This window comes from Herpailurus yagouaroundi, unplaced genomic scaffold, assembly GCF_014898765.1.
Source record: "Herpailurus yagouaroundi ecotype Mexico unplaced genomic scaffold, PumYag 162, whole genome shotgun sequence".
In the NCBI taxonomy this organism is placed as follows: domain Eukaryota; kingdom Metazoa; phylum Chordata; class Mammalia; order Carnivora; family Felidae; genus Herpailurus; species Herpailurus yagouaroundi.
Genome location: NW_024412403.1, coordinates 20,184,138 through 20,201,994, shown reverse-complemented (window position 1 = coordinate 20,201,994; position 17,857 = coordinate 20,184,138).

Genomic DNA, 17,857 nt, shown 5'->3' with positions numbered 1-17,857 from the left:
CTTATCTTGTGTGTGCCTGGGCGGCTCAGTCAGTTAAGCAACTGACTTGGGCTCAGGTCACGATCTCACAGTTTGTGAGTTTGAGCCCCGCGTCAGGCTCTGTGCTGACAGCTCAGAGCCTGGAGCCTGCTTCGGATTCTGTGTGTGTCTCTCTCTGCCCCTCCCCTGCTTGTGTTCTCTCTCTCTCTCTCTCTCTCTCTCTAAGAGATAACTAAATATATTTTAAAAAATACATAAAGTGACATATTCTAACATATGACCCGTATCCAGTGAAACACCATTGTTTAAATATAAGTCATCCTCCTTCTGAAATGTTTGATGGAAAAGCCTTTCTGGATTCTAGTCTTTGTTAATTTTATCATGCCATGAATTTATTTTTAGCAGATAAGAATTAATTTTCTTATGTGATCTTATTATGCTGTGATGCAATTGTGGCAGCTATTATTGCGCTAACATTACAGATTAGGAAATTAGTACTCACTGAGATAAAAAAAAATCCCCCAAATTTAAACTTTTTAAAAAAGACACATGCTTCTTGACAAAGACAATAACCAATCCATCTTTTTCCCTCATTGAGTAGGCATCCCTTAGAGGGAGGCTCATGACTACAGTATATTTATTATTCATAAATAATAAATAAGACATCTATGCTTTATAAATGAATACATTTATTAAGCAAATTATATATAATCTCTCTTCTGGAGTGACTATAATATTGGCATAAAAATCAAGACAAGTGAAACAAAATAACAATCAAATAAATAAATGAAATTTCACAAAGTATGGAAAGAACAGTGAATTAAAGCAAAGAAAGTTATACAATTGAGTATCATTAAAATGAGGCTATGAATTGAATTAAATGAGTCATTTTTAAAAGGCCTCTGATAGAAAATGATACCCCTAGATGGTTTAGTCACCTTCTTCCCTTTAATAAAACTTAGATGTCCCCTGAAGGTATTGCTCTCACTAAAAGCTTCTGGGGTAGAGACTTTGTTCCTCTCACATGTCCCTACCTGATATACTTTGTGCCAGGAAACCCTGTCTGTCCCCGAGCCCAGGGAAAAGAATTCATCACAGACAACCACTCCCATTTCCAAATCATTCCATTTCCTTTCTTCAGATACTGTGGTTGGGATTCTTGCCTTAAGACTGTGCCATCATTGATTATTCATAATCAATCTAAGATAATAATTTGCTCAAAATAATACTAACAGTGTATATGATTATTTATGTTCATGTGTATATCTTACATATTAAGTTCCAAAAATGCCAAAAGAGCTCCCTGGGACTATCTTAAGTTGTTAGAAAACCTAACTCAGTAGAGTATTTATTTAAATATTTCCATTGTGCTAAACACAGAAATCCTGAAATGCAATTTACAGACTTTTTATTTAAAGAATCTCCTCCAGTTTCTTTGTTATCTATCTATTTAATCAGACAGAGGGAAACATAAATACCATTTTTCTACCCTAACAACTGATTTAAAAAGTTTGTGGATTTCTCGTGGCTATTTAGAGATGGAAGTAAGGAAATAATAAGTTTACATTTAACAATAAGAATGCTAATATCTAATTCCCTGCTTATCTTCTTTCCTTCCTCCAAAATTAAACATAGTCAGAAACATTCATATGTTAAGATGATTAGAAAAGTACAGCTAATTGTTCATCATTTAAAATGAAATGTATTAGAGCCTCAAAGACAAGAGCTACAGGATGATTAGTTTTCACTAAATATACTTGCATGTACATCAATGTATTAGAATTCTCTAGTTCTCCAAGAATTTGACTTGGAGAACATTCTGCTCACTCCAGGTTTGCTCCCCGCTATAAAATACAGCTTTTAAATCATAAATATTAATCAGGCCCCATATCAAGAACTCCAAAATATTTTAAAATGATGTTATGAATAAATATGCTTTTATCCTTTTTTTCCTTGGAAGATGGGTAATATTTTAATATGTTCAAAACATGTACAGTTAAGATGCTTCACCAAATGCAAAAATTACTAAAACAAGATGATATTGTTGTGATAATTTGCAAGCAACATATTTTTGTGGATCCCATCTCTACTTCATATCTGGGAAATATCTAGAAATATAAAAACGGAAAGAAACGTAACAATCTTCTGAAGATGATGGACTTGTCCGTGTCACAGTGAAAGCGATACATGTTTCAATGTCTGTTTAACAACTGAAAAACAGATATTTTGAACAGAGGTGGCTTGATTGCTTTATATGTTGTTGTTCCACGTAGCATTTTGGAATATTTCTAAGTGGGAAGAAATAGACGCAGGAGTGACGTAAGTAAAATGATGTAGTAAGCAGCTTCGAGCACTTCTTTTGTGCATCCATGTTACCAAGAGAGTGAAAAGAGAGCCTACAGAATGACAGAAAATATTTGCAAAAAATATCTCTGATAAGGGTTTAATATCCAACGTATATAAAACTTATCACAATTAAACAACAGCAACAAGGGGCGCCTGGGTGGCGCAGTCGGTTAAGCGTCCGACTTCAGCTAGGTCACGATCTCGCGGTCCGTGAGTTCGAGCCCCGCGTCAGGCTCTGGGCTGATGGCTCGGAGCCTGTTTCCGATTTTGTGTCTCCCTCTCTCTCTGCCCCTCCCCCGTTCATGCTCTGTCTCTCTCTGTCCCAAAAAAAAAAAAAAAAAAAAAAAAAAAAAAAAAACAGCAACAAAAAAGGACAAGCAAACTAATGTAACAAATGGTCAAAGGACTTGACTGTACATTTTTGTAAAGAAGAAATATAAACAGTGGCAACTGCGTGGCTCCGTCGGTTGGCCTTTCAACTTCAGTTCAGGTCATTATCTCCCCGTTCATGAGTTCGAGCCGTACGATGGGTTTGCTGCTGTCAGCGCAGAGCCTGCTTGGGATTCTCTGCTCCCTTTTCTCTCTGCCCCTCCCCAGCTTGCACTCTCTCAAAATTAAAAAAAAAAAAAAACTTTAAGAAAAGATATATAAACAGACAATAAACACATAAAAAGATTCTCAGCATCATTAGTCACTAGGGAAATAGACATCAAAGCCACAATGAGATACCACTTCTCATCTACTAGGATGGCTATAATTAACACATACAAACAAACAGTATGCTTTAGTAAAGATGTGGAAAAATTGGAACCCACATATATTGTTTGGAATAAAAATGGCGGGTCCACTGTGGAAAATATTTTGATAGTTCCTCAAAAAGTTAAATATTGAATTACCATATGACACAGCAATTCCATTCCTAAGGGTTTGCCCAAAAGAATTAGACACAGGAACTCAAACAGGTATTTGTCTCCAATGCTCATTGCAGCATTATTTAAAATAGCCAAAGGTAGAAGCAATCCAAGCGGCTATCCACAGATGAATAATAAATGAAATGTGGCAATGGAATATTATTAACCACAAACAAGGAACGAAATACTGATAAATACTCCAACATGGGTCAACACTGAAAACACTATGCTAAGTGAAAGAAACCAGATATAAAAGGACAAATGTTGCACAATTCCACTTCTATGAAAAATCTGGAATGGACAAATTCCAAGGACGGAAATGATTACAGGTTATCAGAGACTACGGGAAGGTGCGAGTGTGGCTTCATGCTCAATGGATACAAAGTTTCTGTGTTGGGTAACCAAAAATCCATGCCTGTTGCACACCAATGTGAATGTAGCTCAAGTCACCAAATTTTACACTTCGGATGTTTAAAATGGCAAATTTCATGTTATATGTTACCATGGTAAAATGTTTAAAAATAGAATTGATACAGAATCAAAAACTTGACAGCTAGAAATTAGCCCAGAGTGTTCAGCCAAAATTATATCAAGTGTAAAACGTATAAAATGCAGTTTGATGTGAAGATATTTTGAAAGTAAGGCAAGCAAAAGTAGCATAAGAGCTATGTTCGTTTATTTTATGGATTCTGGAAAATCAGAACTCATAGCATGTTTCTCTGGGCTACCTTTCTTCAGATATGCATGAAAGCAAGCTGTTCCACTGTATACGCACACAGATGAGGTTGATTCAGAGGGATGCAAAACAAGTCTCAGAATGTAAATGTCACTTTGAGGGCACCTAGCGTTTGACGTGCTGGCTTACCTATGGCAGTGGGACATCTGGGGGCACCTCAATGAAGGGAACGAAGTGTGTGAACTGACTACACAGGTTGAATTTGTTCTCCTGGCTTCACCACCTTCGTATCCTTATGTGTTTTACAATGTTTTCTCAAGGTAAGGTAAATTTATATCATGTGAACCTGTTTCTCTGGAAGTTGGCGTGAAAACTGCCAAAGACGGATTCAAAGATGATGTCACTATATTAGCAAGGCTCAATGTCACCACTCCAGAGTGAACTTGTAAACATATTCCTTCAGAATAGGCAACAAAATCATCCTTTTGAGGTGCTCTGATTACATCTCATACCTTTTCTCTTGATGAATCTACTCCATCCTCCCTAGACCCAAATCTTCATCGCCAACTCAAAATATGTAAATCAAAGATTTATGTGTGTATATAAATCTAGGTTTATCTTCATTCTGACACTGGAAATGCACCTAGATACGTAATACATTTTAAGTGCAAATTAACGTTAAAAAAGGACAATTGGAGAGTCTGTTTTACCGGGGGAGGTGAATCTAGCAACACCCAGAACAAGAAGGCTCATGGAAAATATTGAGAATGTGGACTACAGAACAAAATTTGAGAACAGGAAGAACAAAATGCCACCAAAATGTCATAAGTAAATTGCAAATGATATCTTTATAACATATCTTAAGCGTTATATTCATTTACTTAATCATATTTAATTTATCACACATATATGGAGCTTAAGAAGAATTAACATTTAAAACATCAAAGCAAAATAAATGTGGGAACATATTATGATGGATTAGTTATCAGATATTACTGAAACAGAGTTAAGGTAATGAACAGTCGGTCCTCAACTTTTGCCCAGCTTCCTGTAATAAGTTAATGTGTAAAATATGTTAAATGAGGATACAAGGAAAATTGAGTAAAAGAATGATACATAGATTTCACATAACTTTTTTCGTTTTAACTAAAATATAAGAAAAATATTTTACATATCCAAATTTTAATAGCCATGATTAATAAAATATTAGAAGACTAAATCCTTTATTATTAGCACTGAACCATTTTCCATCACATTCCTGTCTGACTTCCCTAGAGGCAGTTATTACCATGAATCAGGTAAAGTACCTCTTGACCACTCACCCCACGTCTTTCTCCCTGTGATCTGCACAAGCCAGCAATGGCCATCAGTTAAAGCTTTCATAGAACACAAATTTCTTCTGTATGAAAGTTAATAGTAAGCATTATTTCAGGAAATCTGCAAGAAGAATAAAATAAATCTACTGGAGAGGTAGGTATATACCACATCTCTAAAGATAAACAGATACTAATTTCAGTTATAGTTATTATTTATTAAATATCAAACACAATTTTAAAACAAAGTACATGTATTAATTATTTCATTATATTTCTCTTTAAAAAATGCACAATGTAAGTAGCTTTATTATCTTTTGTTCACATAAACTTCTAAAGATCCAGTATATGAGAAAGGCTGGGGGTCAACCACAAGACTATCTTATCTTACTTATGAAGTGGGTCCTATGGAAAATTCTGAAATACATTTGGCATTGATTTTAATTTATCTTTCTTTTTAATTAGATTGCGTGCAAACTACTCTTTAAGGGCAACTTATTTATATTTAGTTAGATACTTCTCTTGTTTTAGCTGAATATCTTGGGGAAAATAGGATAGATAGGAGTGGGATGGATTAGAGACAAGGAAGAAGACATAAGAAATTCTCAAAATGGCATAGATTTTGGAGTAATTTCAAACATGTAAATATCCCAAGATCCTTCATAAGAATTCATTGGCGGTGGTTCAGTAGCTTAAGTGTCTAAGTTCGGCTCAGATCATGATCTCACAGTTCGTGAGTTTGAGTCCCATGTTGGATTCTGTGTTGACAGCTCAGAGCCTGGAGCCTGCTTGGGATACTGTGTCTCTCTCTCTCTGCCCCTCCCCCACTCATGTTCTGTCTCTCTCTGTCTCTCAAAAAATAAATAAATGTTAAAACAATTAAAAACATAATTCATGGGTTAACCTTTTAAATCACTATGAAGTTGTCTCTGTTTATTGTATATGAAAAAGAGATATTTTATGTCATTAGTAGACTTTATATATTTTTTCCCTTTCCTTTTAAGCTTGCATACTACTTTATGTAGGAAACCTACTCCTGAAAAGACGATCAATTAATAAATGAACTTTTTTACAGGTGACAATGATTGAAAACATATTTTACGCATTAATATGAAATTACCATTGTAAAACTTGAGTTTGAACATACCAATTATCTTTAGAATATGGAATATGTTTTAAAATAAAGAACAAGAATGAGCAAGCATAATATTGAGGTGGCTTTATCAGTAGCTTTTCATACAAATCTCTAAATCATGCTTCAACTCTATGTATTTAACGTAATCCAGTGCTCCCATTACGTTTGAATGATGAAGCAACATGGCACATTTCTACTGATGCAAATATATAATTTAATCACATTGTATAGAATGCCAGCTAAAACAAAAATAGTTCAATATCAAGCATCAACAAAAAATGCTACCTTGGAAAATTATTCAAATAAAAGTGATGTGTGAGAAATTTCATGCTTCGGTAATTTGTCAGAACAACTGATATATATTTAGACATACATGAATATACTTTACACCCACATTTTACCTAACCTGCTCATTTTAACACATAAGCCAATTAAATTAAGTCATTCTCAAAGTGATCTTACATTGCTAATTTTCACAGAAATAAGTCAAGTTTTTCCTAGTCTCACTATTCTTTAAGTGGTGGTCACATAGTGGAAGAAACTCAAGGTGAATAAGCACGTAAGTAAAGATAAAACATAAAAATAAAAGCTACAGTTTAGTAGCTCTAAGTTTATTGATTTTTGTATATTGTACATTTTTTGGTTGATAATATTGTGACATTCAGTAACAAATAGATTCACTGCTAATATCCAAGTAATTCTGATATTTTCTATAATATTTTTTTAAAAATTTATAATGAATACCTTTTTATTATAGTATCCCAGTGTGCTGATAAGATCTTATTTGTAGGTATAAAAACTCATCTGATCACCAAGAAAATCACTATGATCACACTTATGTTTTTTCTGATGAAATTTACCCAAATTGATATTGGAAAGGCAAATGTTTATCATCCATTTATTCACACATTCATTCATTTGTTCACCAAATATTCCCTGGAGATTCTCTCTCTGTCAGCATTGTTCTACAGCCCATTTTTAGTGCTGGGACACACACAGTATTCCCCCCCGTGACTTCTGTGGGAATAGCCCAACATTAAACAAAATAAATATTTGAATTACATAGAAGTTTACAAATATGATAGATCTGGGGCAGGATGAGAAATGTGTTTTGAGAAGTCAGAGTTTATTAGGATATTATGTAAGGTGATAAAGGAATTCCTTTGAGAAGGTAATATTTTATCAAAGAAGGAAGGGAAAAGATAGTGCTGTGATTCTCTAGGGGAAGAGCATCCAAAGCAAAGTAAAAGAACGTACAAAATGTCTGGGTTGGGGGGCATCTTCTCTCTTAAAAAAAGGCTTCAAAGGAGTGGGCAAAAGGGAGAGAGAAGCAAATACAGACAAATGATGCAGGGAGAAATTGTACTGGCCATCTCAGGCCTCTGTATACATTTTGGTGTTTACTTTCAGGAAGAAGGGAAGGGGGGAAGCTATCGGTGGGTTTTCCACATGACATGGCTTCTGTTTTATCAAAATTACTCTGACTGCTGGGTTGCAAATAGACGATGAGAGAACAAGGAGGGAAGCAGGGTGACCAGTTATTACCTTCTCTTGGATCCTGTGAAACATCATGCAGACTCTCCATCAGGGATAAAACACTCATTTCACAAGTTGCTGAGAGGGTTGGCGGCTGATGGCTTCCAGATGAGTCGGTGTGAGGAATTTCCCCTGGCTGGAGGAAGACGCTCACCCAAGGCTTACACCTGGCCCCCGAACTTCAGTTCAGTTTGTCTCTGAAGGGTTATCCCAGTCTAAAACTTCCTGGATGGTTGGTAAAGGCTTCTTGCAACTGAATCACAGTCCAACTTTCTCCCTCCCCCTGGTCATGCTCCCAATTATTTTTTACAAGTGTTGTTCTAGAAAGCCCTCCTCAATAAAGTGTGTGCATATGTCTCCATTGCAGAGTCTGTAACCTGAGTCAAGGTAACCCTACCTGGGACAGATTTAATTGCAATAATCCAGGGAAGTAATCAGGGCATGACCAATGATCTTTATATTGCCAGATCCCTTGCTTAATACCTGCCCATCACCAGGATTTGACATTTCTGGTTTCTCTCTTCTTCTGAGAGGATTTGCTCATTTGGTCTTCAGTATATTAACTTCATCTTATTTTCCACTTACACACATGACCAATCCTAGTCAGTGTTCTGTTTCATTCTTCTTCACATTCTGCATTCTAAATGTCACAGTGTCTCAGGGTCTGGTCCTTCATCCCTGTCTCTTTGGTAGCTACCCTCATTCCCTATACATTGACGAAGTTTCAAGTTTCTCAATTACACAGGTGAAAATACTTGCTGTCATCACTTATTCTTTTCTTCCTTTCATACCCTATTACGAGTCTTTCAAAAAATCTTATTAGCTCTACCTTTGAAATATATCTGGAATTCATCCACTTTTCATCATACCATTGTCTCCACACTGTCCCATCGATAATCGTTCCACACCTGGGTTATTTTAATAGTTTCTTAACTGATCCCCCTGCTTCCATTTTTGCAGATGCTAGTGAAGCCATAACTGCTCTTTGAAATCTTAAGTCAGATCTTGATATTTGTATTTACAAATTTCCTGGTGGCTGACATCTGACCAAGAGCAAAACCCAGTTGCCGCGCCATGATTTGCAAGACCATGTCTGATCTTCTCTTGATGTGTAGTTGCTTGAAAAGCTGTATGAAGACCAGAGGCTGTAGAGAAACCAAAGCTCTCTCTAGCCCACATCAAATACCGAGATTTTATCCCAGACTTCTGATTTCAGTGGGGTATGTGTGTTTGTGTGTGTAAGATGCATCTAATTCTACCAGTGCCAGAAAGATGAAGCTGAAGATTCTGTTTTATCACATTGTTATAGCTCAACACTGATTTCACCAGGTGTGAGAAGTCAGTGATTGCTTCCTTGCACAGCATAAGACCCAAAGGGCCTGGGTGGATTCCTTGAAATCTGTCATCTCAGATTTCCAGGTCTGTATGCACCCCCTAAGAGTTAAGCATGGGAACAGTGAGCCACACATCCACCAATCCTGTCTCTACAGCTGTTCCTTAGCGAACGTGCTCAAGTAGGTCAACATGTAGGCTGCTTGGACACTTGGTTTTGGCCACACAATGGCTCTCTACTTTACTTTGTGAACTTTATTTCTTGGCATCCTTCTCTTTCCTCCAGTGTGCTCCAGATTCACAGCTTCCTTGGGGATTTTTATGCTTAATACACAAGATCCCCGCTGAGGACCATTGCTTTTTCTGCTCTTTCTGCCTGGGATGCTTTCCTTCCAGTGAATCTGAGACCTAACTCTCTTGGTTGCTTCAAAGTTTAAACAAAATATAATTCTTAGAGAGGCCATACTATCACTTCAATGCTTTTGCCCTGACTCATTTCATTATCATATGATTTCTTCCTTCCCGCTGTTAACCTTAACAGTAAAATTTAGTTATTTTTACCAGCAAAAATAAGTGTACTTAGATACAATTACAATTCAGGATAAACAAACTACGGTGAAACCATAAGCCCAGAAAACAAAGGAGAAGTACAACCCAGTACAGCGGAAAGGGAAGAGTTGAAAGGGCTATTATAAACAAAACACCCCTTGGAATAAACTGAGAGCTTGAAATAGAACTTTTCATTGGCTACCTCGTGACAGTCTCTCACTAGTTGGGCTGTGGTCAGAGGAGAAGGAAAGCTTTCTTCTTCTTGCAGGGATAGGATGTAGTATGGATTTTCAAGGTACACCTCTATCTGCTGGTCTGCATTTGACTAGGAGCGATAGGGTGTAACAGCTCCCTCGCTGCTGCCCTCCAGACTCCATTCCCTTTATTAAGTTTTGCACCACATAACCATTATTCAGTATCAGAATTGTGTGTTTTGCTTCTTAGAGCCAGCATTGTTGTCTCTTTTACAGGTAACTTTTGATAGCTGAGTCTACACTGTAACACCTAGTATGACCCAGAAGTGCCAGAGAATTTGTACCCCTCTTAAAAGAGCCCTTAACTCAAAACCGACCTACTTGGAATTGCATAAGTCCCAGCTCCCTTTTCTCATATCAGGACAAACATGTAGTGTAACATACCCCAGATCTCTGCAACAGATTTACTGTAAAGCCGGTGTTTATGGGAGTGTGACTTTTTGACCTTCTCCCATTCCATACCTTGCTTTGCCATGTCTGCCTTTACTGGTCTCTCTGGGAGTCTTTCCCTAATAAAGGGCTTGCAGATGAAGCTTGTCTCATGTCTGCTTCTGGGAAACCTGACTTAAAACAGTGGGTAACAGAGGTGGCCTGGGGACATGGAATATATTTATATGATTCTGAAATTGTTTCTCTCATCAATCACATAGAAACATTGGCCAATGGATGGTACTAATTTCTGGCATATTATAGGATCACAATTGATCATTATTTTATATGTCCTTATCTGAGATGTGATCAGCTGGGATGTAATACAAGCATGAGATCAATTTCAGGCTGTATCTATAGAGAGATACAGGAGGAATGACAATTACAAGGACTATGGGATTGATGGTCACTGTGCCCCACTAATGCATTAAACAAAGAAAGTGATAGACTCAAGTACACCAATTAATAATCGAATTTATGGTAGGAAAGTTATAAAGTATTCACATAAGCATTTAAAGACATATACTTTCCTGCAATTGAAAGAAAATTGATTTGGATCATCTGACAGATCTAACTGTAAAAGTAGAACTTCTAACTGAACTGTTTGCTCAGCAAGTCAAAAACTGACTCAGAAATGCAAGGAATAAGACCGTAAGACTCGGAATGGGAAAATCTGAGTGAATGGATTAAAAAATATGGAACAAGCCAATCTTGAGCCCTCTACACATGTAGAAGTGGCTTACTTTCCTTTGTTAGACTGTAGTTGATTCCTGGAGACTCTGAAGTGGGTCCATCTGAGACAGATTTCTTGCAAAGCAAAGCAGATTCTTCTCCAACATTCCTTCTTGGCCATTTAGCCAAAAGTTATTAAGTTTTATCATGGCTTACAGGAGTTCAAGAATCCGTAAGTGAGGAAAGAGATCATTTGTGATTGGAGTTGTTGGACCTGGCTAATATGTACCAGCAGGAAACAGAAAAACAATCCTACAGGTTATAAGAATGAAAGAGATTTTTTAAAATGTTTATTTATTTTTCAGAGAGAGAGACAGACAGAGCGTGAGTGGGGCAGGGGCAGAGAGAGACAGAGAGAGACAGAGAGAGAGAGAGAGAATCTGAAGCAGGCTCCAGGCTCCAAGCTGTCAGCACAGAGCCTGATGCAGGGCTTGAACTCATGAACTGAGATCATGACCTGAGCCAAAGTTGGGTGCTTAATTGACTGAGCCACCCAGGAGCCCCAAGAATGAAAAAGATTTGAAGTGATATGGATTTTTGTGGTAGGAAGGGAACACAAAATTCAGTGGATTTCAAGAACATCTGGGCTCAGCCCTAGTACACTTTAAGGATGGCTCCTGGAAGTATTATGAGGTACATCACGTGGAGTTAAGTTTCCAGATACACCATGCTAGAATGCGTAAAACCAATAAAAAGGCTGAGGGACTGGTCATGCTAGAATGACTGTGTACTTCAGGATGAACCAAAGGACGTTAGCCTTACTAAGGTTATAATAAATGTGCTTGTTATATGCTTGACAATGCCTATTGTTTGTAGGCCAAGAATGATTAGCAGGTGGTGATATTTTGGAACTAGTGTCAATGATGGCACACAATTCTGGAACAGCAAAGGCAAGGTGGTAAAACTTAACCACTACCAAGAGATAAGGAAGAACACACTTCCCATGATAGCAGGATCAACACAACAAGAAAGAGGACTTGTTAGGCAGGGGTTTATGGGGGTGGCTGAAAGACCATCATAGTTCCCGGGGAAAGATAGAAAGACCACCAACAAAGGTCTCTATGTATGTACACATATGTTAAAAATATCCAGAATAGATGAGCAGAAAGTTGATAGCCACTCCAGTGGATAGCCTTATTCCCTCAACCTAGTTTTTAAACCTGAACCAATTTACAGATGCAGGTCCAATGACTAAAGCAGGGCTGTGTCCTGAGAAGCATCACTGATGCCAGAGCAAGGATATACCGTAAACATAATTTCATTCTTTTACCCCAAGGGTCTATAGCCATAGGCATATGTGGAAAAGGAAGCACACACCTCTTTTGACGCAGTGTGAATCGACACTGGTATCAGGTGAAACCAACTGTAATCATAGACTCTTCTAAGAGTATGTATGTACATTCGGTGGTAAATTTGGCCCAATCCTGTGTTCATCTCAGTGGGTGCAAAGAGTCCATATCCTCACAGCGAGTCAGTCCCTATTTTCTAAATGTTTATCTAGGTGAGTATATATACTAGCAACTGACAGACCCTCACATCACTTCCGTTTTATGTTGATAGTTATTGTTATAGGAGAGGCAAGGAGAAGACCTTGACAAGATTTCCTTTCACACCACAGCCAAGAGAATAAATAAAAGCAATACCGCCTCTGGGGTAACAGCACGAAATCAGTGCCATTTTGAAAGGCATGGAAAGTTGCACAAATGGTGATCCCTACTGTGTTCTTGTTTAATTCACTTGTCTGACTACTACGAGAAACAAATGCATCATGACACGCTGTAGCGAACTACAGCAAACTAAGCCAAATGGTGACCTGATACACAGCTGCTCTGGCAAGTATGGTATTCTTACTAGAACCAGTAAACAAACTCCGCTGTGTTATATATTTCAGTTTTTATTTTTAGTTCTAGAATTTTCGGTTTTATTTTAAAATTTAATTTTCTACTCAAAAATATCAACCTATCTTCATAAACGTAAAACTTTGTAGTTTTTCTCTTTTCTACTGATGACACTATTTCCCAAGTTTATAATGATCAAATTTGGTTAACCATTTGACTGCCAGGGAGTCGTTGAATTTTAATATTTTTAGACAGAAAGTTTCAAAGACATACTCATTTTTGATGAAGAGGGAACTCTTCTGCTTGGATAGACAAATAAAAACTGGCAAAGAGTTGAGCTAACTTATTTTGTATCACAAGTTGTATTATCTTGAATCAAGGAAAAACATTTAAAAATCTAAACTTGTTACTGAAATTAACACATACTAGTGTTTCTAAGTTTTGATTACCAACAGCCTCTTGTAAGTAATGTATAAATAAAAGAGTATAAATATTAGAACGTGTTGTCAAACCTGACCCCATACATCCCTTAAGATATTAGTTGAAATTAACTTGATATAAAGGTACAATTGAAGTACCATACATTGCAAAGAGAAACATATTTAGATGAAATTAGGTAGTAATAAACACCATCTTCTTCAAAATTATTAATGCTATTAGAGGTTATGAAATGTTTTTATTAAAATCAAATTTTGAATGTTTACTTATTTTTCAGAGAGAGAGAAAGAACGACCAGGGGAGGGCAGAGAGAGAGAATCCCAGCTAGGCTCTGTTCAGAGCCCAGTGCAGAGCTCAAACTCATGAACTGTGAGGTCATGACAGAGCTGAAATCAAGAGTCCCACGCTTAACTGACTGATCCACCCAGGTGCCCCACACTAAAATTAATTTAATCAGCCATATCACCAAAGTAGTTATCATGCAGATAAATATGTAATCATACAAAGACATATTCAAAATAATATGAAATATTAATTACAAATTTTATGTCATTCTTTCATTTATTTAACCTTTCTGGCTTTTTTTCAATCATATATCAGGCATATTTTTAACTTGCTTAAAATGAAATTTTACTTGAAATAATATGGGCATAAAATGGAAGGCTATTAATATTTCAATTTTTTTTCCTATTGCACCATGACCTGTGTTTAGTATTCCCTTTGCTGAATGTTTACTTTTCCAAACATAAGACAAAAAGACCTCTGAAGATCCTAAGAAAAATACTACAATGATTATCTATTAGTACTATTTAAATACAGCTGTTGCTTTTCATTTTGTAATAACCTAGTGTGATTTCAGTAAAATAAAATTCAGTAAAGTTAATAGCATTTAAATAGATGTTTCAAGCCTATAGGATTTTTTGGTTTGTTATTTGTCTTTTGAGATTATTTTTTAGGGAAAGAGAAGGTAAGAGTTGGTTTATACTGGGCTTGGCCATATATTCCCTTAATACTTTTTATTTGAATAAGTGCCTAAACAAATACATGAATAAACTAATTAATAAATGCCTTCAGCTAAGTTGGCACACATATTATAAATAATTTTAAAATACAATTTTTAAATACACCCTTTTAGATGATGTATGCAGGATAAACACTCTGTCTCATGGCACAGCTTTAGAAACAAATAATAATAATAATATTTGCTTCCTAAATTCTGACTTTCACATTTTTGGTACTGTAAAAGATACAGCAGCATTTTCTCCATTTACTATTTCAGGATGAAATAACACATATTTTTACTTAACTAGTTATAAATAAGACACATGAACAGGTAAATTAATACTCACTTAATGAAATAAACAATCAAATGAAAGTGTAAATATAAAAACATATTAAATCTAATTGAACAGGTAACACACTATGGGCTAGAAACATTATTTATTGGCTATAGGTGAATCAATGTAAATATTTCCTAACATACCACACGCCTCATATTTGTGAGGATTCAGAAAATAGAATCTACGAAAGAAAATATTATGACCTTGCGAGATATTTTTCAATAGCACAATTCAGCAATCTTTGGGTTTTGATGAATAGTGTTTAGTTGATCAATATTTGCTGTGACAGAGAAAAGATCCATAATCAATCTATATCAAAAAATAAAAATGTGTATTAATTTTTCTATTCCATCTACACCTTTTTAAAGGCTATGTGTAGGTATGTGTGCCTATATATAGTTAACATATAATTAACTATAGTTAATTAACAAATAAAAGTTCATCTTTACTCCAAAATACAATCTGAAATAATAGATAGGGTAATTTTGATATTGTGATGATTTTATTGGTAAAGATGAAAAAAACATTTTGTGAGCCATCTTCAGCATGCATAACTCACAGTTATTTTTTTCTGTTTGAAAATATGTCTGTTACCTTATCCTGGGAACATGCCAAGAAAGCCACTATAACAAAACCTGTGACTTGCTAAAGAGATACCAACACAAATTTAGACACACCTAGAAAATCTTTATTCCAGTGTTCCTAGAAGCTTCTTTACCTTTTTTTTTTTTAATGCTTCTTTTTGAGAGAGAGAGAGTGGCGGAGGGGCAGAGAGAGGAGGACAGAGGATCCGAAATGGGCTCCCCGCTGACAGCAAAAAGCCCGATATGGGCTCAAACCCACAAAATTGTGAGATCATGACCTGAGCTGAAGTCAGATGCTGAACCGACTGAGCCACCCAGGAGCCCCTCTTTACTTACTTATCTACCCCTCCTCTAATCTTGATAGATTCTCTTTGTTCTGGACTGTGTTCTAGAGCAAATCGGTATACTTATATATTTGTCCTTAAGGGTATTGCTAAGTATATCTGATAAAAATAAACATTAATTTTTTGGTAAGGTATATAGAGGCATTTTGAGGCAACTTTTACAAAATTATACACTTCCAATTGAATTCATGTGTATTAACTAAGCTGCATTCAGTTACTATTCCCTTACATTCTTAGAGAAGTGGTGACTGAGGGAGAAATATTTTATTTTTGTGGCAGTTCACTGAACACTAACTTCTTATATCAGTAGTAATATGTCAGTCCTAGAGCCATTTTTCTTCGTGGGAATTGGCTTCGGAAGCATTCATAATGGCAGCAGGAAGCCTGAGTGTGGCTGCTGAGATCCATGCCACTTCACAGCAAAAATAAGAATATAACCATGAGATAAGCCTTGAAGTTTTTAAGCTGTACATTTAATTTCCATGGGGAATGACTCTCTCTACCGGAACAGTAGAATTCAGACCATAAACAATGCAGAAATTTACTACAAGCCAAGTTTTGAAAGAGAAAGCATGCGGGTCCTTGGTGAATTGTATTTTATTTTTATGTTGGAGATAAAATGTATTTTATGTAATAAAAGTAATACAAATTTTATTTTTAAAATAAAATAAATAAAATATTAATACAATATTTTATGTAATAAAAGAAATACAAAATGTATTGTATGTAACAAAATGTATTTTACTTTTGGTTGGAGATAAAAAGAATGTGTGGACTTTCCCATAACTTTGGAAATTTTGATTCATATTAATGTCACACTTTGCAACACCTGGTATAGGCTCAAGATGAACAAAATATTCTATTTTTATCCCTTTAAGAATGAGTTTGGTATTTTTCTAAATCTGTATTGCTTCTTATGCCATTCAAACCTTATAGAGTAGTTTTTATTTAAATTCTGCCTAGAGGTGGTATCGAATTTCTGAGTGACTTTTCTTGAATTTTCTATGAATTCCAATCATACACATAGCTTTTTTTACTAACAAATATATTTTATGTGTTAACACAAAGTTAAACATCCTTAAAGACTCTGAAAAGTGGAGGGATAGAAAAAAGAAATGTTTTGAGAAATATTTTTGAAAAGCAATTATAGAATACATATGTGGTGAAAAATATTATTGATTTGAAATTAACTACCTATATATCTATGTATCATCTCTAACTATGTATCTATCTGCATGTTCATCTAAATATATACCAAAACATAAAGAACATGTCTCATAAGTTATAATAATTGATTTAAAAAAAGTACAATTGTTGAGGTCAGTTAATTCTGTAAATTACGATTTCAAATGATTGTGAATAAAACATTTCTTATAGAGCATGTTGAAATATCCTTTGGATGAAGTCTTCTATTCTATAGAAGAAAAAAATAGATCTGTAAACACAGTATTAGTTCTCAAAGGTGGACCTGATGAAATATCAAAAATATTATTTGGCGGGGCACCTGGGTGGGTCAGTTAGTTGAGCGTCTGACTCTTGATTTCAGCTCAGGTCATTATCCCAGGGTCATGGGCTCGAGCCCCATGTTGGGATCTACACTGAGCATGAAACCTGCTTTAAGATTCTCTCTCACTCTCCCTCTGCCCCTCTCCCTGGCTCTCTCCTTCTGTCTCCAAAAAAGTAAAATAAATAAATAAATAAATAAATAAATAAATAAGAGGTTTTCTTGTAAAAAAATATTATTTGGCATATTACAAAATGGACAACAGACAAATTACAAAGTAAAAGGAAGTTTACATGTAATTAATTTTTGCAATATTGATGTACTATAATTTAACAAAGAAGATAATTTCATTTTTGACAAGTTATGAAAACAAAGATGAGAGGAGAAGAAAAAAAGCAACGATAAATGAAGAATCTTATATAATGACTTTGTATAGTATATACAAACTTCACTTTGTGATTCGCGCACTACCAATACATGATTCACAATCATCAGCTGATCAAAACTGGGAAATGACAAAGAGGCAAAATCTCAACACTGAGATGAAAAAAGATCTAAAAACACATCAGGAAATCCCAAGGGAATTTATCCAGCGGCTAAAAACAAAACAAAACAAA